The 12,445-nt window shown below is 42.9% G+C and overlaps 1 long non-coding RNA gene across 4 annotated transcripts in view; it reads right to left on the bottom strand.

The window, feature by feature from the left end:
* Positions 1-2,122: 2,122 nt before the first annotated feature.
* LOC138735971 (uncharacterized) overlaps positions 2,123-12,445 on the bottom strand; it is an 89,312-nt gene continuing 78,989 nt past the window's right edge. For all 4 annotated transcript variants that reach the window (XR_011340039.1, XR_011340040.1, XR_011340041.1 and 1 more), the window contains 2 exons: positions 4,474-4,631; positions 2,123-3,125 (listed from right to left, as the gene is read on the bottom strand). This is a non-coding gene — a long non-coding RNA (uncharacterized lncRNA). The remainder of the gene's footprint in view (positions 3,126-4,473; positions 4,632-12,445) is intronic.

The raw sequence follows: 12,445 nt of genomic DNA, 5'->3' as shown, positions 1-12,445 counted from the left end.
ACTTTGAGGATAAAGAACTTCCTGACGTTCATCCATGATCGTTTCCCACCAATTCACTGAAGAGTCAAAAAAAGGTTTCAAATTTCTCCAACCAGTGTACTCTTTCTTTATTTCCTCTATTTTCTCTGGCGTTAAAAACTTCATGCTAACCTTTCAAGTTCCCCTGCCTGCCTTCTGGTCCTCCTGTTGGTGACAGGAGATGCAAAGGAGGCAATGGTTAGAGAAGGCATTAATGGTCATCGACACAAAGATGATGTCTATCTGAGACTGGATGGAGCCGCCCGATTTCAACCAGGTGGGGTGCAGCTGTGCTCCACCTGCAGGATTGCTGAAGGTGTCGCACAGCTGTGCATTCTTTATTGTCATCATCAGAAGTCTGGAGAAGCTATCCAGCCCCTTTGATGATGCAATTGAGGTTACCAGCCAGAAAGACTGACCTGGACATCACCAGCAATAGTGGGAGCTGTTGAAAAATGGTCAGCGTCACACTCCACTCTAGCGAGGTGTACACTTTGATCAGCTAGAGTGGAGAATTACGGTTCTTTAGGAGAAGGTGCCCTCAAACCACCTCCTTAACTTCAGTGATTACAAAGTTGCCTCTCCACAGCAAGATACCCAGTCCGCATGCATGACAATCGTTCCCCTGACCATGCAGATAACCCACGGGGCCACCATTGTGACCATCTTTGATAGTTCCTGAGGTGTGGCAGCTCACACTCCTGTATGAAAATCATATTTGCATTGTCTTTGGCAAGGTATTTCCAGGTGTTTACAGATTGCAAAATGTATTTGACACTGAGCTCATTGAGAGTTGCTATTTTAATCTTAATTGCAGTTTATTTGATTCTCCAGTTCGCAGCCCTTACAGTTCAGTGTCAATCAGCCTAAGCCTTCATGTCCACCACTTTAGGGAATTGCAGCATTGATTTAAGGCTCAGAAATAGGGGATGATCTTCCTCTGAGAGTTGGGTCTCCTCAGGCAAATCTGATGGTGTTGTTGGGGGAGATCCAGCTGTGCTCCTTCTCTTGTCCTCTGGCTGTCTTGTATTCTCTTTCTCTCTGAGCTGGGGGTATGATGGGCTCTGTAGTGCATCCGGTCTCCCCAGAGCTGGGGAGGTGGGGTAATTGCTTCTGCACTGCTCCTGGTCTTTAGTTGGGCTTTCTTGTAACCTGGCCTTCATCTTCAGACGTCGAGAGGGGGCTGGCTTCATTTTACGCTTTGACCCTTTTCTGCCCTCTGCTTGCAGTGTTAGTTGCTATTTTCCTCCATGGGACTTTTTGGGGTTTCTATCCTTTCTTCACTATCTGCTACTTTTTATCCACATCTCCCCCCCTCTATTGACTCTGCTCCGGTCTCATGGCAGGGATTTGAGAGTTGAAGATAGACATGCTTGGGACTCCTTGTTCCCCTTGGTTTTGCTCTCTACCGGGATCACTGTCACATTCGAGGTTGAGAGGGTGTTGAGCTTGCAGTGGGTGATGTTGACCATTCTCTCTCCTATTGCCTCAGTGTAGGTGGCACCCGTTTTGGGCAGGCTCTGTAGAGGTGGCCTGCTTACCCACACTAGTTGCAGTACTCTTGTTTTCTGGTGGCCTTCCAGCTTGTAGTTCTTGCAGATAACTGCACTGCATTGGACTGCCACATGACCAGGTTGTTGTGGTTCCTGCACACCCTGGGCTGTGCAGTTTGACCAAGTAGGCACAGTTCTCTTCAAAGGCGAATACCAAGGGAGGTGGATGATGGCCACTTTGCTGTCCTCTCTCAGCTTCATCTTCACATGGTTCAAATTCTAAACGTCTTTTTTTTAAAAATTATTTTATTTAAGTTTTAAGAAAATACAGAGTATAGGACTCAATTAATATACCAATAATAAATTGAATACAAAATCATGGAAAAACTTTCATAAGTTTTGAAAAAAAAAAGGAGTTTCTCTTCTCCCAGTGCCTCCTCCCCAGATTCGAAAGAAAAAGGGACAGACAGCAGGGAATAGAGGGAGATAAAAAGAAAGAGAATAGAAAAGAAGAGCAACAGGAACAGAGTCACATCATTTTAAAAGTATTACATTTCTAATAAAGAGTATACTAATTGATAAACATCAAAATAAATTATACAATCTGGGCATTTAAGTAATCTAAATAAGGTTGCCAAATTTTGACAAACATACTATATCTATTCCTAAAACTATAAGTAATCTTTTCACGGGGAATACAACTTTGCACTTCCATGTGAAGTAGGGAATTGGATTTCCATGTTACCACTATACATTTCCTGGCTATTGACAATACAATTTTAATAAATTTAGATTTACTTCTGGTTATCTTTTATAACTGCAAAATTCCCCAGAAGAAACAATTTCGGATCTAGAGGGAAGTTCACCCCCACAATTTTTGTCAACACTTCCCCCAGTTCTATCCTGTGCATAACCAGGTGGAATGTAAAATGATACCAACATCCATACCACAACTAAAGCACCTATCAGAAAATTCTGGTATATTTTAATGTATTTTTTGAGAATTCCAAATGTCTCTTTGACGTCCAAGCAGGTCCTCTCCCCTCGATTCAACAACTCTGTTGAGCACATCCAGTACTGACACATGTGGGTTGAACATGTGCACTGGTGTTGCTCATTCCTTCTGTGTTGTAAGGGTGAAGAGTAGTTGAGCATTGAATAGTGAGAGTGGAGCCACATTCCTCTTCTGAAAATCACAGAACACCCTTTGCCATCCTGCTGAGGTTTTGAATGTCACACCAAAGTGATGATATCCATGAAGTCTGGAAGCAATAGATGTCCTTCATCAAGACCTCCAGATAAAGAATTCCTTGCAAAAGAGAGAACCTTTGCTCAGGTCCTTCACTGCCTCCCTGATGGTGTTCTGGATTCTTTGATTTACCAAGGAGTTTGGTGCTGCGGCCATCCTCGTTAGATTAGTGGAGCCAGATATATAACAAATGTTTCGGGCTTGAGCTCTTCTTCAAGGTATGAGCAAAATTCAGACAGGCACCTAAATAAAGGGAAGAAAGGGCAGGAGGAGCAGCAAAGGCTAACAGGCAAAATGCCAGAATAGGACATAGATGGGAGGACAGGAGAGGAAAGGTAAGAACTGATTGGGGGAGGGGGTTAGCTCTGGGAGACAGAGGGAAAGGGAAAGACAGACAGTTAGTGGAAAGGAGACATAAGAAAAGGGGAGTGAGAAAGAGGGGATAATGGAGAAGTTGATGATAATGGCAACTGGTTGGAGAGTGCTCAGATGGAAAATGAGGTGTTCCTCCAGTTTGTGGGTGGTCAGTCTGTCAGTTCATGAGATCATGGTCAGGCATGTCGGCATGAGAATGGGGTGAGGAACAGAAATGGGTTGTCACCAGGAGATTTGCTCTGTTGCAGCAGACAGAGTCAAGCTTTTTAACAAAGTGATCTAACAGTCTGTGAACACCCATTCCAATGTAGAGAAGACCAAAATCTCAGTCTGACTGTGCATGAGACCACAGACTGACATGTCAGCATGGGAATGGGTGGACAATTGAAATGGGTTGCCAGTGGGAGGCCCTCACTATTGCAGTGGATAGAGTGGCACAGTTAGTGTAGCCTTAGCAGTGGGTCAATGCTACTACAGTGCCAGTGACAAGGTTTGAATCCAAAACTGTCTGTAAGGAATTTGTATGTTCTCCCCGTGTCTATGTGGGCTTTCCGTTGGTGTCTTTGTCTGCAGGAAATTCTGAGAAGAGGAATCATTTTCTTAATTGATGAACCCAATATTGAGCTTGACTATGCCCGTTAAAAATTTGGCCTTGTTCTTTAATTTCATGATAGGGTTATGTTAGAGCTGGAGTGCTAATGGGATGGAGAACTAAAATAGCACAAGCTTATCTGCTGACTGAACAGAGGTGTCCACTTAATCAGTTACCCAATCTGCATTTGATCTTCCCAGAGCATGGAAACTTTGCTATGAACATTGAACATGATACTTAACTTGACAGAGTAAAACAATGTATTCCCTGGAAAATGTATTTGTTTTCTTGGAGAGTTTTCTATCTCCTCTACTTAAATGGAAGACATCATGGTGAAAGGTTAATTCAGAACAGGGATGTGGAAAGGGAAGGGGTGCTGGTGGGGATATGAGTGATTTCCTAAGTGGTGAAGTTTGTGATCCAAATTCTAGGGCCACTGGTGATCCTGGCTGATTTCCCTCATCTCCAAAGCTGAGGACACTGGCCAGTGATCAGTTTCAGAAACCTTTGCTAGGTTCCATTGATTCTAATAGTGAAGTCCCTGCACACTCATCAGAAAAAAGAACCCTTAGTAGTAACCCATCTCTCTAATCCATAAACTACCAGACAGTGACCAGAAGCAAGAATGCTGGCTAATGAACTTTCTCCACCCAAATGGTAATCAGAAGAAGGAAACTTGGCTGTTGCCTTCTTTTCTTACCACGGAGTCACTGGATGCGATCAGAATCTCAAGATGATGTACCCACCTCATCCTGGAATCCTTGGTTTGTGATCATTTTCATGATTTTTGTGAGTTTTTCCCATAACTTCAAAAACAGATTAGATTGGGCTTTTGACTGAAGCAGGAAACTTGTCTTCTGTCTGATTTTGTACTGGCTGATTTAATTGACCACATCCTTCGTTCCTGAATGAAAGGCATTAAATTATATTTAATTGATGCTTATATGCTTTTGTTAACTTTAATTATTATATTCCATGCATGCCACTAATAAATAGCAGTAGAACAAAAATAACAATACAGTGATAACAAAATAACAAACATGAACCCATGAACCTCTGATCTTTTTCAATCATTGCTTCTGTGCTATATTTGTAATATGGACCATTATTGTCCTTTCAATTCCCATGAGGCAATGTATTTGACCTAAATTCCCCAGATATGCAAAGAGTTTACAATGACATGCTCAACCAAAATCTGTTCAATACATTGTCTACAGTAGGTAAGTGGTAGAGTCAGGTGGTAGAGTGGAGATTCAATGGGAATGTGAATTATGGTAGGATTAAATGGACTTGATGAGCCAAAAGGCCTCTTTCCATGCTGTATGATTTCACAGATCCACAGTACAGTCAATTCTAACTTCCTCTGTTTCCCATACTGATGTCACAGCAGTGACCACGAGCAGCATCTCCATCTTATTTTCTTCTATCTGTCCCAGCAATCACTATTCAATGATCAGGAAGAATAATTTTATTTTTCCTCCTCTGCAACGCATGGATAATTATTAAATTGTCCAGGTGCTGGAAACCTTCACCAACCATGGAAAATTTTCATAAATCCTTTTGGACTCTGTCCATGCTGTCATATCCTCATTGCATTGTAGTATCTGGGGTTGTTCTCACCGACTGTCTCACTAGCATAACCATATACAGCACAGAACAGGCCAGTTTGGCCCTACTAGTCCATGCCAGAACAAATTCCCACCCTCCTAGTCCCACTGACCAGCACCTGGTCCATACCTTTCCAATCCTCTCCCCTCCATGTAATTATCCAGTATTTCCTTAAATGTAAATAATGTCCTTGCTTCAACCACCTCTGCCGGAAGCTTATTCCACATCCCAACCACCCTTTGCGTGAAGAAATTTCCCCTCATGTTCCCCTTATAATTTTCCCCCTGCAATCTCAAACCATGGCCTCTGGTTTGAATATCCCCCACTCTTAATTGAAAAAACCTATCCACGTTGACTCTCTCTGTCCCTTTTAAAATCTTGAACACCTCCATCAAATCCCCCCTCAATCTTCTATGCTCCAGAGAAAAAAGCCCCAAGCTGCTCAACCTTTCTCTGTAACTCAAACCCTGACATCCTGTCAACATTCTCATGAACCTCCTCTGCACTCTCTATTTTGTTTATATCCTTCCTATAATTCGGTGACCAAAACTGCACACAGTATTCCAAACTTGGCCTCACCAATGCTTTGTACAATTTCATCATAACATCCCAACTCTTTAATTCAATACTCCAATTTATGAAGGCCAACATTCCAAATGCCTTCTTCACCACTCTATCTACCTGAGTATCAACTTTGAGGGTACTATTTACCATAACTCCTAAATCCCTTTGTTGCTCTGACTCCTCAATTGGCTACCATTCAATGTATATGACCTATTTAGATTTGCCTTTCTATGACTTCCAGCCTTTCCTTTGATCCTCACTGGGACATATCTACTCTGTACTCTCAAAATTTCTTCTTTGAATATTCTCCATTTTTCACTTACATCCTTTCCTGAAAAAAATCATGTCCCACTCAATACTCCCCAAAGCCATTCTTATTCCTTTGAAATTTGCTTTTATCCAATCCAGAACCTCAACTTTAGGCCCTTCTTTGCTCTTCCCTAAAACTACCCTAAAACTAATAGAGTTGTGATCACTAGACCCAATTTGTTCTCCAACATTAACCTCAGACACCTGACCTATCTCGTTCCCTAACAGGAGATCCAGTATTACACCGTCCCAAGTTGGTTCCTCTACGTATTGATTAAGAAAACTATCTTGCACACATTTGACAAACTCTAGCCCATCCAGCCCTCTTACTGTATGGGTATCCCAATCAATGTGAGGGAAGTTAAAATCTCCCATGATCACTACCTTATGTTTATTACACATATATGCTATCTCCTTACAAATTTATTCCTCCAATTTTCTTGGCCCATTTGGTGGTCTATAATACACTCCTATTAGTACCTTCATGCCTCCTTCACCCCTCAATTCCACCCAAACAGCCTCACTGGATGATCCCTCCAAACCATCCTGCCTCCTTACGGCAGTAATGTCCTCCTTAACAAGCAGATCAACTCCTCCCCCTTTTTTACCCCCTGTTCTATCACATCTAAAACATTTGTATTCTGGAATATTTAGTTGCCAGTCCTGACCCTCCTGTAACCAGGTCTCACTAATTTCCACAACATCATGATTCCAAGTGCCAATCCATGCTCTAAGCTCATCTACCTTGTTCACTATGCTTCTTGCATTAAAGTACACGCATTTCAGAGAATGACCCTCACATATATTCCCTATTCTACCTTTTTCCTTAACCTCCATCCTTCCTTTGTTATCTTTATCATTCTTAACTAGGTGGCCATGCACCCTAGACACTCTGCTCCCCACCCCCCGACCAAACTAGTTTAAACCCACCCACACAGCTCTAGCAAATCTGATTGCCAGGATATTGGTCCCCCTCCAGTTCAAGTGGAGCCTGTCCCTTTTGTACAGGTCCGATTTTCCCCAGAAGAGATCCCAATGATCCAAAAATCTTATCCTCTGCCCCCTGCACCAGCTCTTTAGCCACATATTCATCCTCCACATCCTCCTATTACTACCCTCTTCAGCACGTGGCACCAGCAGCAATCCAGAGATTACTACCTTAGAGGTCCTGTTTTTTAACTTCCTGCCTAATTCTATGTATTCCTGTTTCAGGACCTCATCCCCACTTCTAACTAAGTCATTGGTCTCCACATGGACCACGACTTCTGGCTGCTCACCTTCCCCTTGAAGAATTCTGTGAACTCGATCGGAGACATCCCTGACCCTAGCACCAGGGAGGCAGCAGACCAACCTGGATCCCCGATCTCATCCAACAAACCTCCTATCTGTCCCTCTGACAAGTGAGTCCCCAACCACAATTACCCTGTTCTTATCCCTCCTTCCCTTCTGATCCTCAGGGGCAGCCCCTGTGTCAGAGACCTGACTTCCACGACTTGTCCCTAGTAGGCTGTTCCCCCCAGCAGTATCCAATGCTGAATACATGTTGCTGAGGGGCACTTCCCCAGGGGTACTCTGCACTGGCACTCTCCCTCCTTTCCTTACAGTCACCCAATTCCCTGACTCCTGCCTTCTAGGGGTGACTGTCTCCCTATAACTCCTCTCTATCACTGCCTCTGCTTCCCTTACGATCCTCAGTTCATCCAATTGCAACTCAAGCTCCCTAACACGGTCGCTCATGAGTTACACCTTTTGCAGGTGAAGTCATCAGGAACAGCTGTGCTGTCTCTGACTTCCCACATCCCATAATTGGAGCATTTGACTACCCCAGCTGACTCCATTACCTCCCTTCTCAATGTATATAGGCTATTTAAAAAGAAAAACTAAACAAATAATACTAAAAGACTAAGCAAAAAGGACACCTTACCACACAGGGAGCTCCTTCTTACCGAAATCCCTCGAGCCAAAGTCCCAAGTCTCCACTCCTTCACTGCCCCACTCCTCACTGGCCGCTCCCTCCCCTTTCACTCCTTTTATTGGCCCCTTGACCAATTAACCCCATCACTTTCACCAAGCTCCTCCAACTCCCAGCCGAACCAAGTAGGTCCAAGCCCCGGTAAGCCCCCGACTTTTATAGCTTACCTTCTCGTCACTTTCACCAAGCTCCTCCTCCTCCAACTCACAGCCCGACTCTCTCCGAGCTCATCCTCCGAGTCCCAGCCGAACCAAGTAGGCCCAAATCTTGGATAATATTTTGCATAACATATTCTGTACATCAACCAATAAAAAAGAATCCCACTAGAATTTCTAAATCATCTTATCTATTTGTTCTGCTACCTTCAAGGATCTGTAGACAATGGAGGGAAACAGGGCCTTTGGCCCACCAAGTTCACATCATCAAGTGAAAACTAAAATTTGCCGATGCTGTAATTGTAGTAAAAACACAGAAATTCTGGAGGAACTCAGCAGGTCTTGCAGAATCTATAGGAGTTAAAGATATATAACCTGAGCTCTTTTTCAAGAAATGAGTAAAAAGCAGGCAGGCACCTGAATTAAATGGCTGGGGAGAAAGAAAGGGCAGGGAAGGAGCTCAGACCAACAGACAAAAGGTGTTAATTAGATACAGATAGGATAACAGGAGGAAAGGTGAGAAATTAATTGATTGATTGGGGAAGGTGGGGTTTGGCTCTGTGAATACAAAGAAGCTGGGGAAAAGAAAGAGGAAAAAGGAAAGAAAGACAGAGTTTGAGGAAAAAGACAGAAGGATAGATGGGAAGGGGGGATCTAATGGAAACTGGAGGTCAATATTGGAGGGTGCCCAGACAGAATATGAGGTGTTGTTCTGCCAATTTGTGGGTGGTCTCATCTGGCAGTACATGAAACTATTATTACCAAGGGAATGGGGCGGGGAATTGAAATGGGTGGCCACTGGAAGATTCCCACTGTTGTGGTGGACAGAGCTGAGGTGCTCAATGAAGCGATCTCTCAGTCTGAGTCTGATGTAGAGGCAACCTTAAAAGGAGGAATGGATGCAGTAGATGACTCCTGTAGATTCACAAGTGAGTGTTTCTTCGCTTGGAAAAAATGTTTGGGCCCACAAATGGTGGTGAAGGAGGAGGTGTGGGTGCAAATCCAGCACCTCCTGTGGTCATGCATAGGTACTAAGGGGGCAATTGGTGGGAAGAAAGGAGAGGATGAGTCACAGAGGGGACACTCCCTGCAGAAGAGGGGAAGAGAATTAAGATGTGTCCTTGGTGGGATAATGTAGGTGGTGAAAATGGTGAAGGATGCAATTATTGAATAAGGGTGAATGTGGAGGCTGGTGGGGTGGTAGGCACAGACAATGAGACTTGATGAGTGTCCTTGTTGACCATGGGAGAAAAGGTGGCCAGGGCAGATGTGCAGGTAATAGAGGATATGCTGGTGAGGGCCCAGTTGATGGTAGTAGAGGGGAAGCTATGTTTTATGAAGGAGTTCTCATATGATCTGGGCATGGAGACCTTGTCTTGTGAGGAGCTTGAGCATTTTGGCTCTGTCCATCATAATAGCATGGATCTCCCAGTGGCCATCCATTTCTCTTGTTGACATGGTTTCATGCACTGCCTAACTCAGAGCCAACCCTGCCCTCAGTCAATTCTCACCTTTCTTCTCTTCTGTCGTATCCATATCTGTTAGTCTGTGCTCCTCTATTCTTTCCTTCTTTCCAGCCCTTTTAATTCAGGTACCTGCCTGCTTTTTATTTATAACTTGAAGTAGGGGTCAGGCCCAAAACATTGGTTATTTATCTTTACCCCCTATGGATGGTGTAAGATCTACTGAGTTCCTCTAGCATTTCTATTTTTACCCACACCATCAAGTATCTGTTTACACTAATCCCATTTTATTTCCTCTCCTTCACATCAACTGTTTAGATTGTACTGTAATGATAGAGTGCTAGTGATCCTCTTGACCACTAGAGAGAGTCAGAGGGTAGTTTGTTGCAGCTAAGGATGATTCAAGATGGATTTCTCCACACGGTCATGATGAAGCTAATAAAGAATAGTTGTTTTTAAAAGAACTTGTTTATTTATTGCAATAAAAGAAACATTACATGGTACCAGGAGTGAAAGAAAAACCAGAAATATGCACAGGAGTGAAATAAACACCAGGAGTGTGCAGAGTGAGTAACAGTTGATATCAGCAGAGAAAACATGGTGAGTATAAAGTTTACTGATGCTGTAAATTGAATTGGAAATTTCAACCATAAGTGGAAGTTGTTCAAACAAAGATTCACGCTGTACCTGCAAGCCATTGGAGTCGATAGCAAAGCTAATGCACAGAAGATTGCACTGCTACTTAACTCAAGCACTAGAGGTTTTCAACACATTTGTTTTTTTTTTCCGTGGCAGCTGACCAGGTCAAGTTTGACAAGGTTAGAGATATTTGATGAATAGTGTTCACCAAAGAAAAATGAAATGTTTGAGAGGTATATGTTTCACTAGGGAGAGAGCTTTGATACTTCTTAATGGACTTGAAATTAAAAGCAAGAGCCTTCAATGATCCGTGATCAAATTGTGTTTGGGATTATTCATAAGAAAGTGAGAGAGACGTTGGAGAGAGAGAGACAGAGCTTACCTTAGTTGTAGCTGTAAGATATGCCATACCAGTGAATTAGTTTTGCAACATATGAAAAAGTTCAGTGAGAGTGCAAACCCCAAAGAAAATGAAGGCCAAGCTGTTGCCACAATGTGTGTCCACACATAAAATCAAAAAAATGAGGTATAAACAGCATAAAATTGGAGAGACATTCAATTGCAAATGATGTGGCACTCAACATGCACCAAAACAATGTGCAGTCTATGGAAAAGTCTGAAATAAGTGCAAAGGGCAGAATCATAATGCAAAACAATGTTTTTCCAAAGTGAAGCAAAATAGAAATGAAACCATGCACACTCTAGACATTATAGAAGAAACTGCTCTCAGTGAAATACTTTTTGTGGACATGGTAGTGCAGAAATATTCTAAACCAACAGACACTGAACAGCCAAATGTGAACAGAGTCAAGCTGGACAAGTGGACTGTGTCATTGCATAGAAATGGAACAAATATTCCTTTCAAGCTGGACACAGGGACAAATATCAATCTGATATGTGAGCACAACATCAGAACAATGAAGATAAATTGCTGCCATACATCCTTGCAAATCCTGTACAGCTCAAAGCCTACAATGGACAGAGCATCGACATGAAAATTACATGTAAACTCAAGGTGAAAGTTAAAAATAAAGAGCACCACCAAATGTTCAAAGGGGTCCCAGATGGATATGAATCACTGCTTGGTGCCAAAGCATGTGAAAATTTAAGCCTAGTCAAGAGGGTGTACCACATTAACAGTGCCAATGCAATAAACAGCATAGAGGAAATACTGGATCAATTTCCAGATATCTTCAAGGGGTTTGGAGTTCTACCATTCACCTACAAGATATAGTTTAAGGAGAATGCACAGCCAGTAGTGTATGCCCCAAGGTGGGTTCCAGCGCTATTAAAATAAAAGCTCAAGCAGGAATTCAACCGAATGATGTCATTAGGTGTCATAAAGAAAGTGGCCACAGAATGAGTGAATTCAATGGTGTGTGTAAAAAAAAAAGAATGATGAGAGGTGACATGACAATGGGAGGAGAGTAGCAGCAAAATGCCAGAGCTCCAGAGAAGACAGAACAAAATGCAGGAAAATACAGGAAAAAAAGTGACCTAATGCAACACAGGAAGAGAAAAGAAAGTATGGGGAAGAAAGATATAAGAAGCCAACAGAAAGAAGCAGCAATTCCAGCACCACGGGACGACAGGGAGCAGAGATCTTGTGGCTGCCAAGGGAGGAGTTAGCAGGTGGCTCACCTTGGGAGGAGAGGAGTCCAGCGATAAATTATGGGAAGATGGCAGGCAAACTGCAAAGAGTCCAGTGGGCTGTTGTGACGATGGGAGAAAGTCAGAGCGGCGGCGGCTGTGTGATAGTATATAGAAATGTTTTTGGGAGATAAATTGGGGTAGGTTTGTTAGTGTAGGTCACATAAAAACACTTTAAAATAGATCTTATTTAAAATACTGGAGCTCTGCTCATGCTAGACATGTTGGCACCAGAGCCTTTGCATCAGAGTGCCCAAGAGACTTCACTAATGGATTGTTGTTTACAAAAAGGCAAAAGATAAAAGAGCTTGTCAGAGCTGCATTCTGTCTGGAGTGGAACTTGCTGTTCTAGGAGGGT

This window comes from Narcine bancroftii, chromosome 6 (genome assembly GCF_036971445.1).
Source record: "Narcine bancroftii isolate sNarBan1 chromosome 6, sNarBan1.hap1, whole genome shotgun sequence".
Classification (NCBI taxonomy): domain Eukaryota; kingdom Metazoa; phylum Chordata; class Chondrichthyes; order Torpediniformes; family Narcinidae; genus Narcine; species Narcine bancroftii.
Note: the sequence above shows the minus strand (reverse complement) of the source record. Positions and strands in the feature narration are given on the sequence as shown.